This window comes from Lissotriton helveticus, chromosome 5_1, assembly GCF_964261635.1.
Source record: "Lissotriton helveticus chromosome 5_1, aLisHel1.1, whole genome shotgun sequence".
Taxonomy (NCBI): domain Eukaryota; kingdom Metazoa; phylum Chordata; class Amphibia; order Caudata; family Salamandridae; genus Lissotriton; species Lissotriton helveticus.
The window spans coordinates 120,248,032-120,273,992 of record NC_136065.1 but is presented as its reverse complement, the minus strand read 5'-3'; the positions used below and the strand labels follow the sequence as shown (position 1 = coordinate 120,273,992).

The 25,961-nt window shown below is 44.1% G+C and overlaps 1 protein-coding gene across 1 annotated transcript in view; it reads left to right on the top strand.

Annotated features, from left to right (window-relative positions):
• Positions 1 to 25,961, top strand: part of GARNL3 (GTPase activating Rap/RanGAP domain like 3) — a 1,031,878-nt gene that overhangs the window by 740,948 nt on the left and 264,969 nt on the right. The gene's annotated exons all lie outside the window — the stretch shown is intronic.

The window sequence follows — 25,961 nt, the reverse complement described above, 5'->3', positions numbered from 1 at the left end:
TATTATCAAGGTTTATCTCCTAAGCGATAAAAATCGGCCGAAATGCATGAATATCGCTGTAAAGTCAGCGATATTCATGCATTACCGAGCAAATGCTCTTAGCCATGTTATCCACCGACCATTGGATAACATGGCTAAGGACAGCTCTGGGCAGGCGTTAGCGTTTGGAGATAATCGCGCTTAGTGCGATTATTTCCAAAAGTTGGTAATAGGAGATAGAGATGTTAGCGACTGTTTCCAGTCGCTAACACCTTGGCACGCCCACTTTGCATGTCATTAGCGATAACTATCGCTGACATGTAAAGTGGGCACCTAAATGCCCGCTATCTCCTACTAGCTGTCGCTAACTGGTGTAAGCGGCAGCTAGGTAATAGGGCGATAAAATTATCGCCGCTTTAGCGGGAAAAATTCCCGCTAAAGCGGCGATAAGGCCCTTGGTAATATGCCCCTGACAGGTCTACAAATAGAAAACCTACAATGTGTCGATGTCCTGACTTCTTATGAGCAAATCTGGTAGATACATGGTACTAGCTATGCGCTGTGTTTGCATTTCATATTTTATAGTTGGCTGGAGTTGTTCTTGCCTCAAGGAAGAAAAACTGATGTCGGTCCTTGGACTTTGAAGACTGACACGCCGCAGCTCAAGGGCAGGAAATTTGAAAAAAAAAAGCCACAGATAAAATTCATGAAGCACATTAATTCCAGCCCAAATATGATTATGTTTTCCAGCAGCACAGCTTCATACATCACAGTGGACAGCAGCATCATTGCTTTTTTGCTAATGAAAGGATCAGCATGTCAGGGTAGGAGCAGTCTTAGCAGAGAGTATTAACACAGCTCAGAGTGGACTCTTCTACATAATGTATAGTTGTTTTTATTCCTCTGCTGTCTGCTTAGAAAGGAGACTGCCAACTAAATATATTTTAAGACAATGTCAAACAGCACTCTTGGCCCACAAATCAATCAACATTTCCCCCTGCACAATCTTACAGGGCATGAAATAAAGCAACACTTGAGTGCACATTAATGAAGCAGATAGGCACATTTTCTGTTGTAACGCCATGGGAAATCAAAATGTAAACAGAATTCATGCTAAAATAATATATGTTTTACAAAAAAACCCTTTTTTTGTTTCTTTCCTTCTTTGCAGTTTCTTTCATTAAGGGGCCTATTAGGATGGTGGACGGACCCAAGGTGGAGGAAAAGTCCGCAAGGGCTGCGGCGTTCCCTCCATGTAGATTAGGATGTGACCGCCACCCTGGCGGTCACATACCCTATGTTTAACATTGCGGCGGGTGCTGCTTGAAGCAGCGCACACCGCAAGGTTAAAAGTGCATGCTTTGCATATGCATGCACAAAGCGGCAGGCACCGCGCGGTGCCAGCTGCTTTGTGCATGCATATGCAGGGGGGTACCATAGGTACCCCCCATGTGCACCCCCCACCCCCCGACACCCTGGGGGCTCGCAACGAGCCCCCAAAAACGAAAGACCACATGCTTTTCCACGGCGGAAAAGCCACCGCGGAAAAGCATGTCCTCTGCTCCATCCAAATACGGCTGGCGGTGTCTGATAGACACCGCCACCATATCAGAGCTTTTCCGCCGCGGTCGGAATGCGACCGCGGTGGAAAAGTGGCGGATGGTCTTCCTGACCCACCAGCCATCCTAATCTGGCGGTGGGTCTTTGGAGCCTCCGCAGCCGTGAATCCGCATCTTCCGGGCCGGCGGTGGCTTCCGCCGGGCCGGAGGATGCGGATTCACCGCGATCCTAATCGGCCCCTTAGTGTTTTTTCAAACAGGAACAGTACTGTTCTTTGCAATCTGCTGCTATTTACTGTATTTACAAAGTAAACTCTTAGGGGTAGATTAGGATGGTGGAAGGACCGCCACCGCCAGCCATGCTTAATCATTCCATGATTTTATTCTCATAGATTTTCATTAATTGTTTTCATACTTATTTTCATTTTCTTTTGTTTTTTAGAAAACATCATATCATTATCATTGCATTAATCCATCACTCCTATGCATTTCGGGCATTATGGAGCCCTTCCTCAGGGAGTAGCACTATAAAATCAGAAGAAAAACATATGTACTAATATGTATAAATGGTAAACATATCATAATAATTACATTCATCCTGCCTATGTATTATACTGAACAAGTCATGCCATAAATATACGAGTGAGAATTGGTCATTTTTAGCAGGTACTCGAATGTACTACTGCTGCACACAAATAGGTTCTGCGCTGCAATCTTGTACTTCACCAGCTCATGCTTGGAATTCCCATCAGATTCCAAGAATTGTCAGCAAAGTTCCATGCGCAGCATTTTTACTTCTTTTTTGAAGGAGGTAAATGAGGGGATTCCACGTATCACTGGCGGTAGGTAGTTCCAAATCTTCGGTGTGATCCCTGAGAAAGCTCTGCAACCAGTCCTCTTTTTATGGAAGGATTGTGGTTTCAGTAGTAGTGAAGTCGCACTTCGCAATTGCCTGTTTCCTCCAGAATGCTCTAGCTTTCGTACTAAGTAACTGGGGGTATTGCTATGCAGTGCCTTGTGGGACATGCAGGCGACCTTTAGGTGTATTCTTGCCTCGTAGGGTAGCCAGTTCAGAGCTTTCAAGGTCAGAGAAATGTAGTAATTCCTTTTAGTTCCTGAGACCAGTCTAGCTGCAGCGTTAATCGATGCCCTCAGTGGGGCCAGCTTTTATTTGGGGAGCCCGCATAGGGTGGTGCTTCCATAGTCCAATCTTGGAAACACTAGGGCTTGTACTGCCATTTTTAAGTCGGTCTGTGGTAGAAAGGATTTAAGTTTCCTTAGTATACTCATCTGCTGATTGGCTCCCTTGGTGGCATCAGAGATTTGCACTTGCATGTTCAGGTGTTTGTCAATGGTGACTCCCAAGGATTTTGCGGGGTCGATGATGTGGGGAGCACAGTCAAAGGAAGTTAGATGTTTCAACCATATGTCTATATTGGGTGTGGTTGGGTGGGAAGATGAGCAGGAATTCAGTTGTTTTGGTGTTGAGCATGAGGTGTTTGTCGGTGAGCCAGCTTTGATTGTTCTGTAGAATAGCGTTGAGGGAGTAGAAGTCATCTGGTGAGGAGATTTTCATATACAGGTGGGTGTCATCCGCGTACAGGAGCTATAGATAGAATGTTCACAGAGTTCAATGCGTTTGCCAGGGGTTCCATGAGTAAACTGAAAAGAATGGGTGAGAGTGATGATCCTTGTGGAACCCCCATGGTGACCATGGAGGGTTGAGAAAGTGAATGCTTCATCTTGATTCTTTGTGTTCTGTTATTTAGGAAGGAGGTGAACAACTGTAACACAGGGCCAGTAAGGCCCATCCTTTGTTCCAGTAGGGAAAATAGGTTGTCATGCTTGACCGTATCGAAAGCGGAGGATAGGTCAAGAAGTATCAATAGGCATGATTTGTCGCGGTCTAGCATTTTTAGTATGTCATCCATTATGTGGGCGAATGCAGATTCCGTACTGTGACCTTGACGGAAGCCGGATTGATGTTTGTCATGGAGGTTGAAATTCTCGATGTGGTTGCATAATTGTATTTGTACACATTTTTCCAGCAGTTTCGCCAGGGTGGGGATGTTGGATATAGGTGGTAGTTGTTGAGATTTGAGGGGAGGGATTTGTATTTCTGTAGTATAGGTGTCACCTGTCCTACTTTAAGACAGTCCGGTATGGAGCCTTGTCTCAGAGAGGCGTTTACAATCTTTGACCGTAGGGGTAGAATAGATACTTGTATAATTTTGAATAAGGACGGAGGTAGGGGGTCAGATAAGTGATTGGAGGGGTTAATCGCATGAAGAATGTTATAAATTTCTTGTTCAGGGATAGGCGAGAAGGAGTGCCAGGAGGCATTGTTTTTTGGGGTTTCCGTCGGAGTACTAAAATGGACCTTGATCTGAGAGTTAAATTTAGTATCATGAGCAATAACTTGTGGAATGGCCTTCTTAGATTGGATGTCGAGTTCAATGGCTTTTATCTTTTCTAGGAAGAAATTGGCCAGCTCATCACAGTTAGGTGTAGCTGAATCGTTTAGTTCCAAAGACTTAGGCATGTTGCGCGCCTGTTGTTTGACAATTTCAAATCGTTTTCTGGGGCGGTTAATGGCTTGGTTTAGCTGGGTTTTGAAAAAGTCTGCCTTTGCCTTTAGGATCTTTCTGTCGTATGAGTTCCTCAGCACTCTGAGGTGTTGTAGGTGATCAGTGCAGGGTCAAGATTTCCATAGATGCTCAGCTGATCTTAGCTTGCGCCTATCATAGTTCAGGTTCTCGTTGAACCATGGTTTGGAGATTTTGGAGGAAACACTTTTTTCTTGTAGGGCTGCTGTGGAGTCAAGAATTTCAAGCATTGTGGAATTGTAACAGACTGTGAGGTCATGGACGACACTCATGTCTGTCATGGGGATTAGTGCAGAGTTGCAACGGTTTACAAGATCGTTGGGGTTAATATTTTGTATATTCCTTTTCCATTGTTTTGTTTTTGTGGGTTGGCCCGATTTTGGAGCTATCTCAATATTGATAGTGAAGACAATGCTGTAATGGTCCGTCCAGTCACATGGGGTGATGGATTCTAGTGATACTGTGCTTGTTTTTGCTATGATGAGGTCTAATGTCTCTCCCTTGCTATGTGTTGGACTGTCACAAAAGTGGGACAGAAAGAGAACTGAAAAAAAGGGCTCTGCGCACATTTAATACTCAACTGTGTGATCCTCACACATTTTTCCCGGGGAAATGATAAGCTATTAATGATCCATTACTCCTTAACTTGGTGCACCTCAAAAACAAATTTCCCTTGGAACTGAGTAACTCTGCCTTAGTAGTTAAACAGCTTGTGAGTTGCCCTCACAAATACTTGTAAAGACTACAAACCTCAATAGGACTCAGAACTCACCATTGGCCATATCCAAAATAAGACGTGTAAGGTTGTACGTCCAGCAAACAAGTGGCCTTCTTCTTACAAGCTCCAAGGACTATAATCGTTTGTACTCTGTCTCCAAGCCAGTGGCTTACATGGCTTACTGAGAATCATACAGTTGTCTAGAGGACTGGCGAGCACACAATGATCTATCTACATATTGGACATTATTAAGGTAAGGAACTTAATCTCCCTGCTAAACACAGCCCTGACATGTTGGCAAACAAATTAGGTAAACAAATCTAATGACATATTCATTTACCATTCACTTTATACCGTGACCTCAGGTATATTATGGTTGTTAATTTAAAACTGAATGTATCATCTGATACATCAGCACAGTGTCCTTACTCACCTGAAAATACTGCATCACATTAAATGTTTATATTCAAGCCTCCCCGTAAATTAATAATAGCCATCTCAAGTTATAGGCATACTATTTTGTGTTGTCTGCGCTGCTCCTCTCAGAGGCCAGGATCCACCAGAACTTATAAGGCACAATATATGCCATGCATCGCACCCAGTACATGTACACTGTGCAGCTCACAACATTAACTACAAATAAACAGGAATCTACAATACCTTCCACTACATTCACCACAGCACAACTACAACCTATAGATATCAATCACCATTCTCACAACAACTCTGACCCCAGGACATATGACCTACTGACACCCAACTGAACACAGTAGACAGACCTACCAACATGCATGCAATAAGAACCAGACAAGCAATATAGTCTGTACACTGCCCAAAAATGTCATAGCTTTTAAACTGTTGCACATAGCCCGCTCAGATTGTATCATGAGTACCACTGATGATGGGACCATCGACTGCTGGCATAATTATAGTGGCTCAGTGGGTCAATGCACCCATTACATAATAACAGGTTCAAATCCCAGCTGGTCCACTCAGCAATTCTTACTTTTGATGTCAATAAAATAATGTGCAATGAGTAGGATAACTAAAAACATTCACTATCTGTCAAAAGTGACAAAAGATGTCATTTTAGTGGATAACCACATGGGCCTCCATCGCTATTCGAAAACCAAGGTCCTGATTCCCCAAAAACTAGAAATATTATGGACAAAGATCTCCAACTAATTATATTCTTTCTACTTTTTGCTGTTCATCAACATTCCTTTTGGCCTCCATCTAACCTTGTGGTAGGACCTGATGGTGCGGTTACTATGCTGCCAATCAAAGAGGGTACAATATCCACATAATTAACTCAAAAATGTCATCCTTTACCCTGTGAACATGGCATTTTCCTGAAACGGTTGAATTATTTTAAGCAATTCATTGGATTTCTTTAAAAACAATGTGATGCGAAATATGTAACCTTTTGATTTGTCCTGAAGAAGCAACCATTTACTGTAGAAGTTTCAAAACATGTGTTGGATTGTTTCAACATTCTTTTAAAATTCTCAAATAAAATGTAAAAAAATTATAAATATAATATCTCTTTAATGAAGACTTCAGATTTTTGTCTATATTCAGAAATTGGAAGGATTCTTGCATCTTTCTGAAGTCACGCAAGACTCAGAGGTCCACCAAGGGTTCCCTTCCAACAGGGCCGGACTGGCCATAGTGGGCACCAGCCGTTTCCCCGGTGGGCCGCTAGGGTGGGGGCGGATTTGGGGCCCCTGGCGGCCGTTTTAGTTTCAGGGCCGTTTTTGCAGCAAAGCTGCAAAATCGTCCCTGTAACAAAAATGGGCGAAACCGGCCCTGGCAAACAGCTCAGCTGCTCCCAGGGGGGCCGGCCGAGCACTTTGCCAGGGCTAGTTTTGGTTCCCAGTTCGGCCCTGCCTTCCAATTATTACTGGATTCCCAGGAGTATGCATGAAAATCTGCATCAGGTTCAGGTTTCCAACTATATACCTAGAAAGGTCAAGTGACAATTCCTGTGGGATACCCTCCCCACTGTTCCAAGTTCTCCATAGCAGAGGACGCTACACCCTGGGTATAGGATCCCCTGTGAAAAACAAATTTTTCTTAGTTGGGAAATATTTTTCCCCTATGAAGAAAGGCCTTCTCCAACATCCCTGTAAATTTGGGAGTGAGCCATTTCTCTTCCCGCCCTTTAAATCGAAGAGTACAATTCTGACTATTCCCGAGATGGGAAAGGGTCAAAGAGGAGTTCGAGAACACCACAAATACAGATCCTCTAGGATTACGTCTTTCGGACCATGACGCCATGATTCTGCGCGTTAGTAGGATTCCATGTCCCTGAGATATATCATGATCTCCCGTGGCTGTTAACATAAGGACTCACAGTATAGACGTTTGTGTGGTGTGGACTTCCGTAGCTCCACCAACTTTTTACGTGGAACAATACTCTATCTAACTCATTGCAATTGACCCCAAGCCCCGGGTAGGAGTTGTACTACATACTGCGGGACTGCCAAACCTTAGAGGCTGTGGTCTTTTAGAGTTGGAGGTTTCAGCCCGTACAAGATATACCCTTCTTGCCCAACTACACCTGTGTACAGTTTCGAGAAAGATAGACCGTGGTATTGGTATTTGAAAAAATAAGAAGGAATAAGAAATAAAAGGATTGGGACTATTATGTCCAAGGCCAGTATTCTGGGTCCAATCTACGAATCTACCTATACACTTTTTTGCCCTGAGGAAGTTCCTTTCACAGGAATGAAACACATTGGCTGTTGTTGAGTGTTTTTATGAAGAAAAATATAGAACTTTTTTTAAATAAAGTTACCAGTTTGTGACTTCATCCCTGGTGCTGTCTCCACTCTTGCATTGAATTACGTTTCTTGATTCCTAGTGGGATCGAGCTGCAGCAGGTCCCGTAGTTGGCTGGCATAGGACTTTACTTAACAAGGGATTTTATGATTGATGTGCTCAACGTAGAGTCAGCTGTAGGGTCATTTTGTTGTACCACAAATACAGATATGTGTGGGTGATCCCAGGTTGCCTAGCGGAAACCATGTATTTTAATGCCCACTTCCTACCCATTAAGAGGGATTTACTGCTGGGGAGGTCTCTACACCTGTGGTGGAGATTTTCACCCTACAATACTGGAGTTGATTCCCACTAGGAATCGCTTTTCGAATCCCTGACACTTGTAGAAAAGGTCAATTTGGTCATAAATGTAAGTTTATAACCCAATTTACCTTTGTGAATAAGGCCCACATTGTTCCTAAAAATTCACTAAACTTTTAAAACTTTGCAAAGGTGTAGAGAATCAAAACATCTAAGACAATGCCGAAAATGTAAATGACTTTCACATCTCCAGTCAAATAAAAGTCTAGTAAGCAGAATTGCATTGAAACATTTAAGTCATAGTTCAAAAAATAAGTTGAGAAAAGAATTGTTGGACTATGTTAAAGAATTAAAATCCCTTTCAATTATTTACTAGTGAGGGTATAGCGATAGGTTATAGTTTTATTGCTTAGTTCCAACATAGAGTAACCTAACCAGGATCTCATTAACTTGTTATTCTGACTGAATTATCAGCTAGTTCACACCCCTTCCAAATATTAACTGATTATATCCCACAAGCTTCACTTTAGCTGGACAACTAGGCATTTACCTACAGATAGCAATTGCTCTTTTTTGATTTTTAAATGCCTCCCTGGTTATTTTCATGTTATGTGACGCACACAGCTAAGAAATGCAAATTCTCAACAGGAGGTCGTGCTGCTGGCACATCGTCGGCGGCTAGTAAGGAGTATTATTGGACCGTGACTGTCGCTGTGAACATGTAAACTGGGAGTTCCTCTTTCCATACCTGGGTTCAGAGTTCCTCTTTCCATACTTGGGCTCAGAATCACTCGGTAAGAATGAAATTTGGAATGTAAATATTTCCTGCAGCTCTATGTGTCATAGCAGCATAAAAGACTCTGACCAGCCCTAATTGTGGTCACAGTCATAGCGGTTTGCTACTGCACAGATAATCATCACTTTATGCTCACTGCTCTGTTGTGCTGGATCCCCCATCTCTAGTGTAGATGTTCCTGCCCTTGCAGCTCACGTGTGGTTCAGTGGAGTGGTGTGGCTCACTGGTTAGAGGCGGCAGACCCGGAAGCAGAAGTCGGCCCGGGACCAGGGTTCGATTCCCGACGCGGCAGGGTTGTGGACCAGGGTCAGCGGACTCGATAATTCTCGCCTCTGTGCCTACTCTAACCAGGGGTCCCACTCAGCAACTATGGGCATTAGCTTGCCTAATCTCCACAACGGCCCCATCAACGCCGGGGATGCCTGGCTCCACCGTGGGGATTCCCAGTAGGGACCATCCCACAGGGAAAGCCAGGATGGGTTCCCCAGTGGTATACAGCGCAAGGACGCCGGCTGGCAACAGTGCGCTTTACAATTATACACATTACATTACATTACATCATATGATTTTTTGAGTTTTTTAGTCATTAAACAGAGTCAGGTTCTTTATTGTTCTTGACCTTCAGTTTGATTTGAATTGTGGCTCCTCTGGTTAGCTGCGCTCCTCTTCCCTCGCTTGCTGCGTCTCTTGAGGCACTATGGTGCATTTAGTGTGGCAAGCTTGGGTGGTAGGAAGTGCAGAAGCTCAGCTTCACCTTGCACCTGCACATTGTCCACCAAGCACTTGCCAGCTGTGGTTAGTGCTGGCTATGTGCGGCCGGACACTGTTCAGTATAAACACGCCCACATTCACGTCCGGCGGATGCTGAGAGATCTGGTACCACTGCAGGGCGGTACTCTACAGAACTTAGTATGGCCACTACAATGTCCAACCGTTGGATCCACGCCTCTGTGCTGCAACCCTGGAAGGGGGTGTTGGTGGGGGGGCAGGGTGTGACACTGACAAGTATGGGTTCTGTTCAAACTGACCAGCTGATCTAGTATTTGCCCTGTGCTCTAAACTGCCTGTCCATCTCAGGGCAATATAGATCTAACAAAGTCACCCACAGCGACGCAATTAAAATACACTCTAACAAACTTGCATCCGGAGATGCCAACTGTGACACTTTAGCGCTACTACACAACAAAGACCAAGACCGCCATGCTCCGATGGTTCAGCCCTGCAGCTCACGTATGACTAAAACCATGCTGCCAAGCATTTTAGGCTAGAACAGACCGACTAGGACACGAGGAGAAATTGCACTCCTCAACAACAAACACCTCAATTGTAACAACATCACAACTCAAGTTTCACTTCCATTGAATTCCTAAAATATAACATTCCCTCTACTGGGATATTTTGCACCATAGCAACTCTTCATTGATGATCACCTGGATTTTATGGTTGACCAGTTCCTTTTCCCTCCCAAAAAAACATTCATCAAATTCAACATTCATTGGAATGAATGCACAACAAATCCACCTGCCAATTGATGTCTTCTCTCAAGGTAAACAATCCCACCCAGCGCCATGAACCTCTTACCTATAAGAAGGGTTCAACCAATTACCTCGTCATTGTTAGGAAAAGGATTGTTCAAAAAGTTGCCCCTTTACCAGTAGATTCTTCTAGCCTCTTCAGCCATCCTTTTCTTCTTAAGTGCAATACTTCAATGCAGAACAGTTTAACCAGTAGAGTCATCAGTAGTACTAAACATTATAAAACATCAACAGTTCAGTCACCAAGCGAACGGTTGCCGTCCTATCAGATACTCTGACCTCATATACCCTACTGCGCACGTCCAAGAGTACAAATGCAACATTACCTTTATACTGGGTTTATTGACCCTCCTAGGACCAAGCTAAAAAAAAGCAAGGAGCAGTTCTTACTGGTACTCACACCAATTGAACATGTGAAATCAAACACTGAGAGTAGCTGAAAGAAGATGGTGAAAGCACTGGTCTGAAGACACATTTACAGTAGCTCGGTACTAAACTAAGTATGTCTGCTCCATAAATGGGTTAATAGAGCAAAAACACATTCAAAAGAACTTTACAGCATATTAAAACTGGCATTTTGCCAGCATCAGCTATACCCACCTACCAGCTAGAGAAATGTAGAAGAAATTAAATTCCTAGTTACTCATCCTGCAAAACCACACTGGTCAGAAAAGAGACAACATTCTTTCTTCCATTAAGGAAGAGTTACCAAAATTCAAAACAAAGAGCATCTTGGCCATATGTTTTTTTTTCTACAAATCACCAAAGAATCAATCATATGGCCTAGACCATCACAATATTCCAATGATGCCTTCTTTCCATCATAACCAAAGAACCTAGAGGAGGCCCTTTCATTACAAAATGCACTAACCTTCGTCCCAGACTGGAGCTGTTCACGACATTCTAAAAACTGGCCATGTACAACTGCTCAAACTTTAAAAAAATGATGTTGACCCAACTGATGCCGACCCAACCATATGATTGGCCTTCCCTCGCTAACAAAGATTATTGAAAAATGCTTTGTCGTCCAATCAATGCTGTATGTCAGAATAATGCTAACAAAAACATAATCTGCCATAACCAGTATGCCTAAATATAGTTTTCAAACATACTGCTCCATCAGATGCAGAATTTCTTGGACAACAGCTTTGTAAATTTTATTTAGACACAATATCTTAGGGAGATAAAATCTAGTCTTTAATATTCTGATCCATACCTTATGAATACATTATGAAACACCAATTCCTTTGTCTCTTCTGTCTGGATTCAATACCGGTATCAGTACTGAAACAACCTTCTTTAAGATCTTAATGGACTACAACTCCTCAACAGGCAAAACTCTTTTCTTGTGTTACATAACGCTTGTCTACATTCAACACCATTTATAGCAACATCCTCCTTATCATCCTAGATTCAGAACGCATGACCTCTGAAGACGTTGACCTTAGCAGGTTACGTTCCAACTTCTCTACCATATACATATGTACATATACTCTCATCTTTGCCCGCGTCCTGTTCAATCTTTACATTGAGCCAAGAGGTGAGCCCTTACAGAAAAACTGAATTTTTTCTCAATCGGCAGATGGCATCCAGTTGTACCTGTAAACAGACCCCTACGTGGCCCCTTGACATTAACCACAAGCACATCAGAGATACACCCTTGCCTCAAATCCCAGCCAGTGCAGGGATGGAACCAGGGCTTTAAGTGGGCCGGGTCTCACCGGGTATGAGTACCAGCAGTTTTTTAAAGGGGGCCTCGAAACGGGTTTCTATCGGGCTCTGTTTTGTGCCTTGGCACAGACGGTCCGTTTTTCCCCAGACTGCAGTGACAGGAGGCATATCGATGTGCACGCGCTCACACTGCTCACTTTTCACTAGTGAAGTTACGAAATGACGGTATGCCAGGTGAGCGTTGTAGGGGAAGGGAAATCCTTTAAAGAGTCATTTTCTCTCTGGATTTCCCTTTTCTTTTTGAAACTCAGAAGCAGCAACATTGTCATGGTGTCACATGCAACTAACAACCACTGATAAAGCCAATAGTCCTGACTTGTTGTAGGTATGATGTTACTTGCTGCATCATATATCAGGATGCACTTATAGAAACAGCAAAATACAAGTCGGGCGGCACACTATGCTAAGCACAGATTTTTAGCTTACATGTTTTTAAGCCACGTCCTTAATTACATTCGCCACGCCTATTTGCCTATGAGAGACCCTCCAGTTTGTTCATCCCACTTAAAGTCGTGGATGGGACGCATCCTTGAAGGGGATAATTGCGTGCAAAGCAAAGGGTGGTGGGTTGTTATCCTTTTCCGCAGGCCAGGAGGGTTATTGGTTGATTCTGGTGCTGGTAGGGCGTCACCTTCTGGAGGGAGGGGCAATTGGCTGGTTCTGGCACTGGGATAGGCCTTGCCTGCAGATAAGATTAATTTGCTGTTTCCATTTCAAGGAGGGCCTTGTCTGCACCAAGGATGATTTGCTGTTTCTTCTGGAAAAAGGAACTTTATCTGCAGTCAGGAGTACTTGACTGTCAGATAAAGAGCCACAAGAAACCTTATCTGCATACAGAGTCAGTTGCGTGTTTCTGGTGCTGGTAGAGGTCTAGTCTGCAAGGAGGTTTAACTTGCTGTATCCATTGCAGGTAGGGGCCTTGTCTGCTGCAGGGTAATTGCCAATTTCAGTGCTGGGAAGGTCCTTGTCTACAGGGAGGGGAACCACTCTGTTTCTGGCGACAAGTTATGGGGTAACTGGCTGTTTCTGGCGACGAATTCTGGGGTAACTGACACTTTCTGGTGACGAGTTCTGAGGTAACTGGCTGTTTCTGGCGACAAATTCTGGGGTAATTGGCAGTTTCTGGCACCGAGTTCTGGGGTAACTGGCAGTTTCTGACACGAGTTCTTGGGTAACTGGCTGTTTCTGGCAATGAGTTCTTGGGTAACTGGCAGTTTCTGGCGATGAGCTCTTGGGTAACTGGCAGTTTCTGGCGATGAGTTCTTGGGTAACTGGCAGTTTCTTGCGATGAGTTCTTGGGTTACTGGCAGGTAACTGGCAGTTTCTGGCGATGAGTTCTTGGGTTACTGGCAGTTTCTGGCGATGAGTTCTTGGGTAACTGGCAGTTTCTGGCGATCAGTTCTTGCGTAACTGGCTGTTTCTGGCAATGAGTTCTTGGGTAACTGGCAGTTTCTGGCGATGAGTTTTTGAGTAACTGGCTGTTTCTGACAATGAGTTCTTGGGTAACTGGCTGTTTCTGGCGATGAGTTCTTGGGTTACTGGCAGTTTCTGGCGATGAGTTCTTGGGTTACTGGCAGTTTCTGGCGATGAGTTCTTGGGTAACTGGCTGTTTCTGGCAATGAGTTCTTGGGTAACTGGCAGTTTCTGGCGATGAGTTTTTGAGTAACTGGCTGTTTCTGACAATGAGTTCTTGGGTAACTGGCTGTTTCTGGCGATGAGTTCTTGGGTAACTGGCAGTTTCTGGCTATGAGTTCTTGGGTTACTGGCAGTTTCTGACACGAGTTCTTGGGTAACTGGCTGTTTCTGGCGATGAGTTCTTGGGTAACTGACAATTTCTGACACGAGTTCTTGGGTAACTGGCAGTTTCTGACACGAGTTCTTGGGTAACTGGCAGTTTCTGACACAAGTTCTTCGGTTACTGGCAGTTTCTGGCACGAGTTCTTGGGTAACCGGCAGTTTCTGACACAAGTTCTTGGGTAACTGGCAGTTTCTGACACGAGTTCTTGGGTAACTGGCTGTTTCTGACACGAGTTCTTGGGTAACTGGCTGTTTCTGGTGATGAGTTCTTGGGTAACTGACAGTTTCTGACACGAGTTCTTGGGTAACTGGCAGTTTCTGGCGATGAGTTCTTGCGTTACTGGCAGTTTCTGCCGACGAGTTCTTGGGTAACTGGCAGTTTCTGGGGATGAGTTCTTGGGTAACTGGCAGTTTCTGACACGAGTTCTTGGGTAACTGGCAGTTTCTGGCGCCGAGTTTTTGGGTAACTAGCATTTTCTGACGCCGAGTTCTGAGGATACTGGCATTTCTAACACGGGTTCTTGGGTAAGTGGCAATTTCTGGCGCCGAGTTCTGAGGATACTGGCAGTTTCTGACACCAGTTCTTGGGTAACTGGCAGTTTCTGGCGCCGAGTTCTGAGGTCACTGGCAGTTTCTGACACGAGTTCTTGGGTAACTGTCAGTTTCTGACACGAGTTCCTGGGTAACTGGCTGTTTCTGGCCATGAGTTCTGGGGAACAGGCTGTTTCTGGCGCCTTGTTCTGAGGTAACTGGCAGTTTCTGGCGACGAGGCTCACGCATACTACTTCTAGCTGGCGGAGACTCCCAACAGCTCCTGAGCCAGGCTTTGAAATGCTTCTCTTGTTATTGATGTGTGCGAGGCCAGGGCTGCGGCGCTGCTCGTTCAGTAATGCTCGGGGCTGAATTCACAGCATGTTCCACTGGCTCCCTGCACGCTGCCGCATGCCCTGAATACTGTCAAAGCCGTTTCCCCCGCCACTGCGCTCTGCCAGCGCCTTTTCACACATTGCTGTCTGCTCGCTGAATCCACGTCCTTTAATCTCGCTGTGTGCAGGCAGACCTTTCTCAAAAGCTGTCCCCGCCGCAATTAACATTTGGAAACATTGGTTGTTGAGCTCAACAATTTGGCGGCTCAAAATAGCACTGGAAAATATCGCGAAAGCGGAGAGCCACCGGAGTAGCAAATAAAAACATAAATGTGTCCACATAACGGCGACATGTGCGGAAGGGACAGCAAGGTCTTTTGGGGGAATAAAGAAGGCAGACTGGGAGCATGTTGGTGCCTCGAGCGTATGTACTAGTGGTTAACTGTAAAAAAAAAAATATATGTGCCGGTGCTGTCGTCAAGAGGCAGCTTGCAGCAGTCCATTTCTCCTGTTAGCGCCGCCTAAAACAGAACCAACTACTAATGGATGTGGCATAATGGCCAGAGCTGTCGACCGGAGTTTGGGAACCAAGTTCAAGTCTTGTGTTGGCTCAACATCCTGTGATTCTGAACAAATCATGTAATATCCCCATGTCTATCATAAATGAATTGTGTCCTTAACTGGCACTCGTGAAAAGTACCAGTGTTGATTAAGCTGGTGCTGAGCACCTGAACCCACCAGCTCAAATTAAGCACTGCAGACCAGACCCTAAAGAGAACAGTGGGTGACTTTCTATTCGCTGGCTATTGTTGATACAACCATATTTAATTGGGTCGCACAGGTGACCAAACTGATCAATTATACATTGGAATCAATGTATTTACATAATGTTTACAACTCTACACCTCAACCTGGACTGGCAGATAAAGGAATGCAAATTTCCATTGAAATTAGTCAAGAATATAGAACTCAGTAGTGACCGAACTAGAGGAAGAAGAGAACAAAATTTCAATATGAAAGGAAACATACATAATTTGAAAACTCATCACGAAAAGAAAGTGCTAAAACCCCACCTTAGACAGAATAAATCCTTTAACCGCAAAACCAGTTTGGAGGGCAAACAGTACCTAGGCCAAGGGAAAAAGCAGACCAAAAAATTAGATTTCATTTTCCTCAAAGCAGGGATTTTTTCAAGTATGTATCAATTCGGATATCTGTCGAGATTTACTTATGAGTGTCTAGCCAATCTACAAATATCTCTGACCTACTTTTGTGTAAATTATGTGTGTTGTAACTAACACATATATAGTGCTCATGTACGTTGATCATTTGCCTATTCTTTTCCAATCCAGGGCTTGTGTTCTTGACATATTCCGTCAAGTAAGTCAATTACTCATGTGTAGTTTTAGAAAACTTTTGTAGGATTAACGCTGTTTTTCTTAAAATTTGAGCGAATTGATCTACTTACTTCTTTCACTCTTTGTACTTTATATGCTTTGCTGCTCTTTCCATCCATTTCTGTACCATTGAGGCCTGAGCCATTCTGATGTAATTTCAGGGGTGCACGCAAACTTGGAAAACATATTGTAAAATTATCGTAAATATACACTAAATTATGACTTTGTGGGTTTTCATCAAATGGGCTTTCTATTTTCCTAGCTTTCCATTTCACACTCTTCTGGAAGACTAACTGTTCTATTCTAATTAGAAAATTATTTTTGCGTGGTTTACAGATCAGCTCATAAACTGCACAATTAGTCTCACAAACATGTATGCCAAGTGCTTAATTTGAGCAGGTGGGGCCCACCAGCACACAATTTTGGGGACCAGCGCTTTCCTCCTCAGACTTCGACCCGAAGCAAGATAGAGAAAAGCACAAAAGGAGGAATGAAAGGGGAAGAGAAAGACAGACAAATAGTTACAAAGGGGAAAGCATGGATGAAAAAGAATCTGCAATAGTGAAATAGTTCCCTACAAGGAGTGCACGGTAGTGGAAGAAAGAGTTACGAGGTGGAATCAAGACAATGCAGCTCTGGCATTCGGGGAACTCGACTCATCCGCGCTGGGTGTGGGATTCTGAAGAAAACTGAGGGTACCGGCACATATTATTAGGTAATGAAGCACTGTGTATGCCAGTGTTATGCATGTTACATGCTTTGTCAATCACACATAAATTATGAAATCTTAAATCCTCCTGATTAGATTCCCAGGTGTAACTCAATCAGATTTATGGCTTTAAAAATGGATGCTTGTATAAATATCTACCTGCATTCAATTTGGGGATGGGAAGTGGAAAAGGTTGTGAATGCCTATAAATATAAACATCCATAGGATTTATTTACAAATAGAGCATTGGAATGTTGAGCGCTCCATTGAAGACAATTTAGTGCTCTGGGCTTCTAATGGCTGGTAGAAGCCTAGAGCATCAACATTCCAATGTTTGTTCACAGCTGTTGTTGTGAACAAAGGCCTCATGGAGCCAGAAGGGATTTCAACCCCCTCGGGCTCCGTGAGGCGATTGTTTTACAAATTAGAACATGATGGCCTCTAGTGGCGGAATGTTCTAATAGCCTTAGAGCCCTCGAAAGCGGGCTTTACTGGCCATAAAAGGCCCGCATCCTTGTTAAAGAGCATGCTACTGCGAGCTCTAAGGCTATAGTAGTTTTGAATAAATCCTTTTCTTCTAACCGTAAATCCAAGTTTGGAGAATCACAAACATGAATTTACACTTGCGAATTATGCTACTAATGCAACCTAGGTTCAGAAACAGCTTTGAGAACCAGGTATTACTTCGGTCAGGCCTTGTAATTAGCAAAGTAGGAGACAAAGGGTAAACTTCCTGTGGGAGTAGATTCTATTGTCCTTGAGGCAGCAGGAATTTGCTCCACTGAATTTAGGAATGTCCAGGATGGAGGGAAATTGATCCTGTTTTTTAAAATTATTTAATATGTTGCTTACTGGGCAGGTATATTTTCTATAGTTTGTGTTTATCTTTTAAAGTCATTTTTATATCTATTCTATATCTATTTTATATCTATTCTATTTGTTGATGGTTTGTGTCATTGTCCCTCTGTGAGGTGGGGTGAGTAGGACCTGAAAGAAATATTGCATTAAATAAGCTTGAAATAATTGTGAAAGAAAGAGACCAATTACTTGTTACTAATACAGCCACCTTGAAAACGAAATTGCAAAAGGCAGTTTGAATATAGCTGTTGCACCTGCTCTGCTCATTTGTACCAGTTAATCCCACAACCCTGAGATAAGACCTTTTGACCTTCAATTTAGAGTCAAATCTCTCAGGTCCTCTTTGTAGCTAGGTACTTTGTTCTTCTTTCATCTTTACCAGTGGCGGCTCATCAACAGGGGTGCTCAGATTATTCCCACCCCCCTATGAGCTCTGCTCTGCTACCTATTCAATTTATCTGTAATCCTGATGAACAGTGCCAGAGCACAGGTCAGCCCTCTCGGCCTCTCTAGGCTCCCCATGAGGAAGATGAGTGGGCCAAGGTACAAACTATCTACAGAGGTATGTTCATAAACATAGCACTCCATAGGTGGATGTCTGAATTGTGCATGTCAGAAGAGTATAATTCAACTACTGTCCCCTGAAACAGGCACTGTCCCTTTTATTTAGCAGACTTACTGCACATGCCTCAGGCAGCACATTATGTCTGCTAAAATGGGGCAGTAATGATGCAGATCATTGCATCCATGTGCTTGACAAAAGGATGGGATCTGAAGCTTTCTCCCGGTTTCTGATAGGGTTGTGTGTTTCCAGCCCTAGAAGAAGTTGGTACTAAGTTTGAGGGGATATTCCCATCATTAATTCTGACCCTGCTGCTTTGTATGGCTCTCTAGGTTAAGAATGGGTTCAATGCCACAAAACATATGATTAGCTTTAGTGAGGCGAGGCAGTGCTATCAAAATAGAAAAGGAGATGGTTACCGTGGGAAAATGGCAAAACACACAAGATGATGGACGGAATGTTGCACATTGGCAAAACATTCACCCCCAGTCACAGATCTGGGTTTAATCCATCGTTATTTTGCTCACCACGCCACCCCAGTTCAGACATGACCATATGCAAATCAGTCTTGACCCTGTGCCTCATGGGAACAGTCCAGCCCGAACTGCCAAGCCATGTCTTCCCTGGACCGGAATCAAGCATCCTAGGACCGGTTTCTGGCTATCAGCCGTCATCAGCCAGGATAGCTTGACTCCAGTGGCGTACCCTTCCCACATGGGGCGAACAGCAAAACAAACAAGATTTATTTATTTATTTATTTTAAAAGTTTTATATAGCGCTGGCTAGACCCGGAGGTATCAGAGCGCTTTGCATGAGGTTCCACAGAATTACAAGATTACATCAGTTTCAATTTACATCAGTTGCTAGACAAACAATTACAAGAGCAAAGAGAACGAGATAAGCGAAGTGTAGAGGGGAAGGGGGTAAGGGTAAAGGGGGGGGAGGGAGATACGGCAGAAAGACAAAGGAAAGTCTGCCCAAAGTCCGGCTGGGTAGGCGATGGTCAAGGGGGAAGTCCCACAACCCATCTCCTCTCTAGCTATCAGGTAGCTCCACTGGGCTTTGGCCCAATAGCTAGGTCTCAATGGGAAACATTTAAATAACATGGAGGGCAAAATAATGGAGCGTAGAGGGGAGCGGACAGGGAAGGTGAGAAAGGGAGGATATGGGAAGAGACAACAAGGAGAGACAAAATGAAGTCTGTCTAAAGGCCGACTGGGTAGATGACGACCAAGGAGGGAGTCCACGGCCCATCTCCCCTATAGCTAAACCAGGTAGCTCCATCCGGCATCAGACAAAATAGTTGAGTCTCAATACATTGAGAGAGGAGAGAAGGAGGGACATAAATAGAGGGAGGATGCCAGAAGAGATGACTGGAGAGACGAAAGGAAGTCTGGCTAAAGACCGACTGGGTAGGTGAGGTCCAAGGAGGGAATCCCCGACCTGTTTCCCCTATAGCTAAACCAGGTATCTCCATCGGGCATCAGACAAAATAGCTAGATCTCAAATGATGAGGGAAAATTCAAAGGTAAAAAGGGTGGGGACTAGGGCCAGGACAAGGTGAGAGCAGAGGTCAGTAGCAGGCAAGTGGAGAGGAGTAGAGCGGGGAGGGGTAGGGGGTAGGCAAAACATTCACCCCCAGTCACAGATCTGGGTTTAATCCATCGTTATTATGATCACCACGCCACCCCAGTTCAGACATGGCCATATGCAAATCAGTCTTGACCCTGTGCCTCATGGGAACAGTCCAGCCCGACTGCCAAGCCATGTCTTCCCTGGACCGGAATCAAGCATCCTAGGACCGGTTTCTGGCTATCAGCCGTCATCAGCCAGGATAGCTTGACTCCAGTGGCGTAGCACGCACGGGACCCACGTCTGAGCATACCCTTCCCACATAGGGCAAACAGCAAAACACACAAGATGATGGACAGAATGTTGCACATTGGCAAAACATTCACCCCCAGTCACAGATCTGGGTTTAATACAACGGAATGTTGCTGAGCCCAGCAGGCCACCATCCCTCAGAGGGCCAGCCATTCCCAATGGGGTCGCAAATTGCTAGTGCCTCATTAATACTCATGAGGCTCGCATTTTGCGACCCCATTGGTAATCGCAATCACTGTCTTTGACACTGGTGTACATTGTAAATTGCGACTCGCAATTTGCGACCCGCAGTCGAGCGCAAAATGCGAGCCGCAAATTACACTGGTCATACATCTGGCCCTAGATTTGCTCTGAGAAGCCGATTGCATTCATCTTTTAGTATTCTGAAAACTTTACCAAGCTCAGATAGAGCTTTCCAAGCATGATCCTGGAAAATCTTTGAGAATTCCTATTGTAGTTAAACATGAGAAAATACAAAAAAGTAGGTACAAATGCACCTACTAACTTTTTCCCTTTTTCTTCTGTACGGCAAAATGATATACACCCTGGAGAAACCCCTTCACCTACATCTCCAACAATTGTGCACAAGTTCCATTTCTCTTCTCGACTGAGACCAGGATTTTCTCATAGCTTTGTCAGGAGTAAAGCTCCGACTGTTTCATGGGAAAGAAGAGTTTGTGACTACTTTCAAATATGTCATTGGCTTTCACAAACTTCAAGGACATTCCCACCATGCAGCTCCCACTGTCCTCCCTCAGAAGATTTACTCCAGCATTTACAGCAACTTGTGTGTTGATTCTTCTAAATTTGCTAAACTGTTTTTCTGAATTGCAAGTAGTTTTGCACTAAGCTATTCATGCGTGTAGGTTCCAATTTAGGTACAAATAGCTTTGTCTGCCGGGCACTCTCTACAAGCCTTCCCTATCCACCCATTGGCCCCGGCTTGCCTTTCTGGGTACATTGGTAGAAGGACTTGGCGTGTATTTCAAAATCTACCTTAAGTGCCAAGCCTGATGACTGGCAAAAGCTAAGTTTGGAGTCTGCCTGTTTTCAGCAAGTCACAACACTGACTGATGCATGCACACCACGGCAGATGGCTCCATTTCCATAGTGTGTGGGCAGGCCCACAGCGAACACTGCCTGCCAAATTGCGATCTCCTTTTGCGACAAATGTTTTGGTTTCGCTGTCAAGCTGTCGGTAATTACCGGCGCCGCAACATACATTTGTAACGCAGAAACAGCAAATATGAGCCCCCGTAGTACATGTCAAGTGTAATCTAACCAGCTATTTGGCTGAGGTTTGCAGCACACATTGCATTCGTTTTACTATTTACTGAAAACAGTTGAAAAAAATGGTGGTGTTTAATCATTTCTTGATGGTGACATGTGATCAATATCAGTTTAAGAAAACTATGCAGCTTAATTTACTTACACTGACTCCTAAAAGGATTTACTCACACAGATATTTTATGAGTGAGTAAATCTCATCTGAGTGGAAGATGGCATTCCAGGGCAGGAATGCCCTAAAAGTTTGTGACCACCAACAAATTTAGATACTCCTGGGTATTCTTAAGTCATTTTTCACCCACGACTACAAAGCTCTCCACAACACCGGTTCAGCTTACCTCAACCACTGCCTCAACTTCTACCAACCCGTCAGACACCATAGATCTGCGTCCCATGCAAGAGCAAACCTCCCTCACACCAAGCAGACCAGCAGCAGAGCCTGCTCCTTCTGATACCTCGCAGCCAGGACATGGATAACCTCCTGATACACCTCAGAATACCCCCTACCTCCCACATGGACTTCTGAAGGAGCCTCAAAACATGGCTCTTCCAGAGGAAACTGTAATGATCTCCTCCTTTCCCCCCATATTTATCTATAGACAATATAAATACATATATATATTTTATATATATATAGATATATATATATATCTATATACATCTATATATATATATACACACACATGTACATATATATATATATATATATATATATATATATATATATATATATATATATATAAATACATATATATATACACATGTGTGTGAATTAGGTATATATAGTTAGGGCCATGTTTCCATATGTGCTGGTGATTCTTGTGCATGGCAAGTTTCAGGGTGATCCATCAAGCGGTGGCTGAGAAAAAGTGGGGGTCAAAAAAGTGTGTTTCCCATGTTAATTCCCATAGGAGTTTTGAGCAAGACTACACCCCAACCGCTGGACGGAATTACAAGAAATTTGGCAGAAAGGTTAATTTAGTTACGTAGATCACGATTTCAGTTATTTAGTGTAAATCCATTCAGTAGTTGTCGAGAAATGAAAAAAAATCCAAGTTTGTATATCTACGATCGCAAAGCCTTCTTGAATAATGACGAGCTCCTGCAGAAATCTGCAGAGGTTAGAGTAGCTGACAACACTTGAACCAGGAAGTGATGACAGCCATCTTGGGACTCAGATTCATCTGAGTCCCAAAACAAAACGTGAAAGAAGGGGCAGAGAAGGAATACCCTGACCCCAAGGCTTGGTCTTAGGGTCCCAGAGGTTCCCCAGGAGTGCCAAAGAGCATTAAATAAAAAACAATTGCCACAAATTCACAAAATTCATGGCAAAAATATTTTAAAAAACGCAGGCTCCCATGCTTGTTTTGACACTGGCCCCTGAGTGGTCCAGGTTCTGGAGTAATTTTATAAAAAAAAAGTGGGGACGCATGGGCCCCTCTCCTGAGGCTCTTTGAGCCCTGGGGACCACAACCTCCTCTGGCCTTTATTTCAAATAACAAAGGGGAGCCACACGAATAACCCTCCTGGGATTCTAAGAAGTGTTGGGAGCCCACCACCTCCTGGGAGTTTGCTTTGAATAATGGATGCGATCCGAGCAGACCCCCCTCCTGGACTTTTAAGAAGTCCCAAGGACCAAAACCTCCCCAGGGCTAAAATACACATAGGGGTCTAAGTGGACTCCCGGGGATCACCACCTCTGTGGGGCTTTCCTTTTTTTTTAGCAGAAGGGGAGCTGTGTGGCCCCACTCCGGGCCGTTCAAGGCCCCAGGAACCCCCAGCCATACATGGCCCTGAGGACCGCCACCCCTCAGGGCCGGCTACTGCTCTGTCCTGGGGTGCCCACCCCTGTAACATAGCTCTTTGTTTTGCTTGCGGGAGCTCTTGCACACAGGGAGCTGCATCTCCAGCAGCTCCCTGTCTGCAATATCAATGCTGGCTTCCACAAGAGGCTTGTAGCTGGCTGGGACCTCGGGGGCCTTGCGGCTCTCCCCTTCTTCCCAAAGCACACTGGGTGGTTTGGCTAGGCTCCAGGGTGCCCACGGAAACATGGTTGGGCCTGGGTGGATGGTGGCCCAGGGGCCAAAGTCGGCACCGAGAAGGGGAGCAGGGCAGCCACCGTCCCCTTCTAATAATCAGCTGGGCCTCCCTGCCCACTTTAGTTGCATGTAAAGATCTTCCTGCCTTTTTTCCAGGATGATGGACAGCTTCCCAAAAGGACCCCCCCACGTTTCCCACTGATTTTGGTGGCACATATTACATGCCAAGGAATATGAGGACATCGCCACAAAACAATGAAGCATTTACTTCATACAGATAAGACGAAGTATTGTTGTTTGGTGGAGATTTACCTTTTTGTAGTTGCATTGTCCTCTCTATGGAAGGATTCATGTCATCACAGATTTCTGGATAAAGATGCAGAAAGGACAATCACATTGCCAAATGCACACAAGGTCAGTGGAGATATTTCCTCATGGTCACATTACACAGATGTGATGTAGAATACTTCACTGAACATTTACCCAACAAAGTAGCAGTTAGTACAAAAACATACAAATGAGAATTCTGAGGAAATTGAAACCTTCCCTTCCCCCTAATGACTTCAAATTGGCAGTACATGCTCTAGTAATCTGTAGGCTAGATTATGGGAGTGCAACCCTTTGTGGACATGCCAGGTCTCTAATGGCTCCTTTAAGAGCCTCTCCCACTTCGGCTGCTAGGCTCATCATGGGTTGTAAAAGAAACTACCACATCTCCCCTGACCTTGGAGCTCTCAATCAGCTCACATATGAAGCAAAAATCCAATTAAAAATCGCTTCCATGACTATAAACCCCTCCATTACAGGACCCTGAGATATCTGGCCCAGAAATTGGTGCTCTCGGTGAAGATAGATCCTCCAGGAGCTCCAGCACTCTTCTTCTGAAACCACAAATATTTTCCAAAAAGAAAACATACAAATAAGCCTTCTCTGGGATCGCCCCAAGGATCTGGAACACATAGATCCCAGAAACCAGACTTAACCCCTCTACTGCCTCCTTCAATAAAGAAGTGAAGTCTCTACTCATGAGTAAACTCACATGACAGCTCTGCCCCTGGAGAAGTGTGGCTCACTGGTTAGAAGCGGCAGTCCCTGAAGCAGAGGTCTGGCCCGGGACCAGGATTCAATTCCCGGCTCGGCAGGGTCTTGGGCTCAATGTCCGCGGACTCGATAATTCTCGCCTTGGTGCCTACTCTAATCATGGGTCCCACTCTGCAACTCTGGGCAATAGCTTGCTTAATCTCCACAACGGCCCCATTAGTGCTGGGATGCCTGGCTTCACCTTCGGGGTGCCCAGTAGGGAGCATCTCACAGGGAAAGCCAGGAAGGGTTCCACAGCGGTATACAGCGCCAGGATGCCCTGAGATGTGGCGACAGTGCGCTTTACAAGTATACACACATTTACTCTGCACAGTATAAGAACTCCATGTAGAGCCCTGTCAGACTATACTGTAGTGCACACATGATGCTGGCCTATCTGAAGGAAGTGTTCTGTGGTCATGTTCTGGGAAAATGGTTTTATTGCAACATAAATCAAGGACCTTAGCCCCCTTCTTTTTGTGAGATGCACCTAAATGATGGGTATACAACATAGGTCACGAGGGCTAGATTTATGCCAGATTTTAAAGATATCCATGCACACTTTTAAAACTAAAATGAACATCTTTGCTTCTGTGGTTGTACTGAAATTCTGACATGGATCAGCCCCTTCTGGAACGTCGTTGGGCACCCCATATCTAATGTTTCAGCAGATGTGACTGGACTGACTGCACAGTTTTAGGCCATCAGAGTTTAAGCTCCTGCTCTTTGGTGATGACGTTCAAAAGCAGAAGATTACAATTTCCTAGATTTCTATCTAAAAACTAATATCCTGATGAAATGTCCTACCTCGGTTTATTGCTTCTTTCGATGTGGAGATGGCTTCATGGGATATGAGATATGAGATATGAGCCTTTTTCACCTTGGTATCTGTGAAGGAATGGGTGAAATATGCACTGTAAATTCAGTAGGGCAATGCAAATTTAGCTAATAACACCTGTCAGTCTACTTGCTGCTTTATTTGGCCTTTTTTACTGTCTCGTGGTGCTTTATTGTGGTGAAAAAAGGGGGAAATTAAGATATAGGAAACAAATACTATGGAGACTACTCACCAAGGTAAACATTCTCATGAGTAAATGCTAGTTTGCTCATACACATTTGAGTAACGTGACTACTTTTTGCTATACATTATTTAGGAGCATAAAATTACTCAAATTTGCAAACGTACATGTTCCCACCCCCTGAAATCATGTGTTGGAGCCACATTAATGAGTGTAAAGTTACTACAAGTACCTTTTTAATTCGTGCGCGGAGGTCTCCGCTGCCGGCATGGTGATCTCCTCAATGGTGGAGCCTAGATAAAATATTTTAAGTTTATTAAACTTCAAATAATCATAAACATATTTTAAAGTTTAAGATTAATGTAACTTAATGTAAAATTTGCAACAAAATAAAGGAAATACTGCTGCATTATTAGCTTAATAATTTTATTAAATATGTATTTATTTTGTAATAC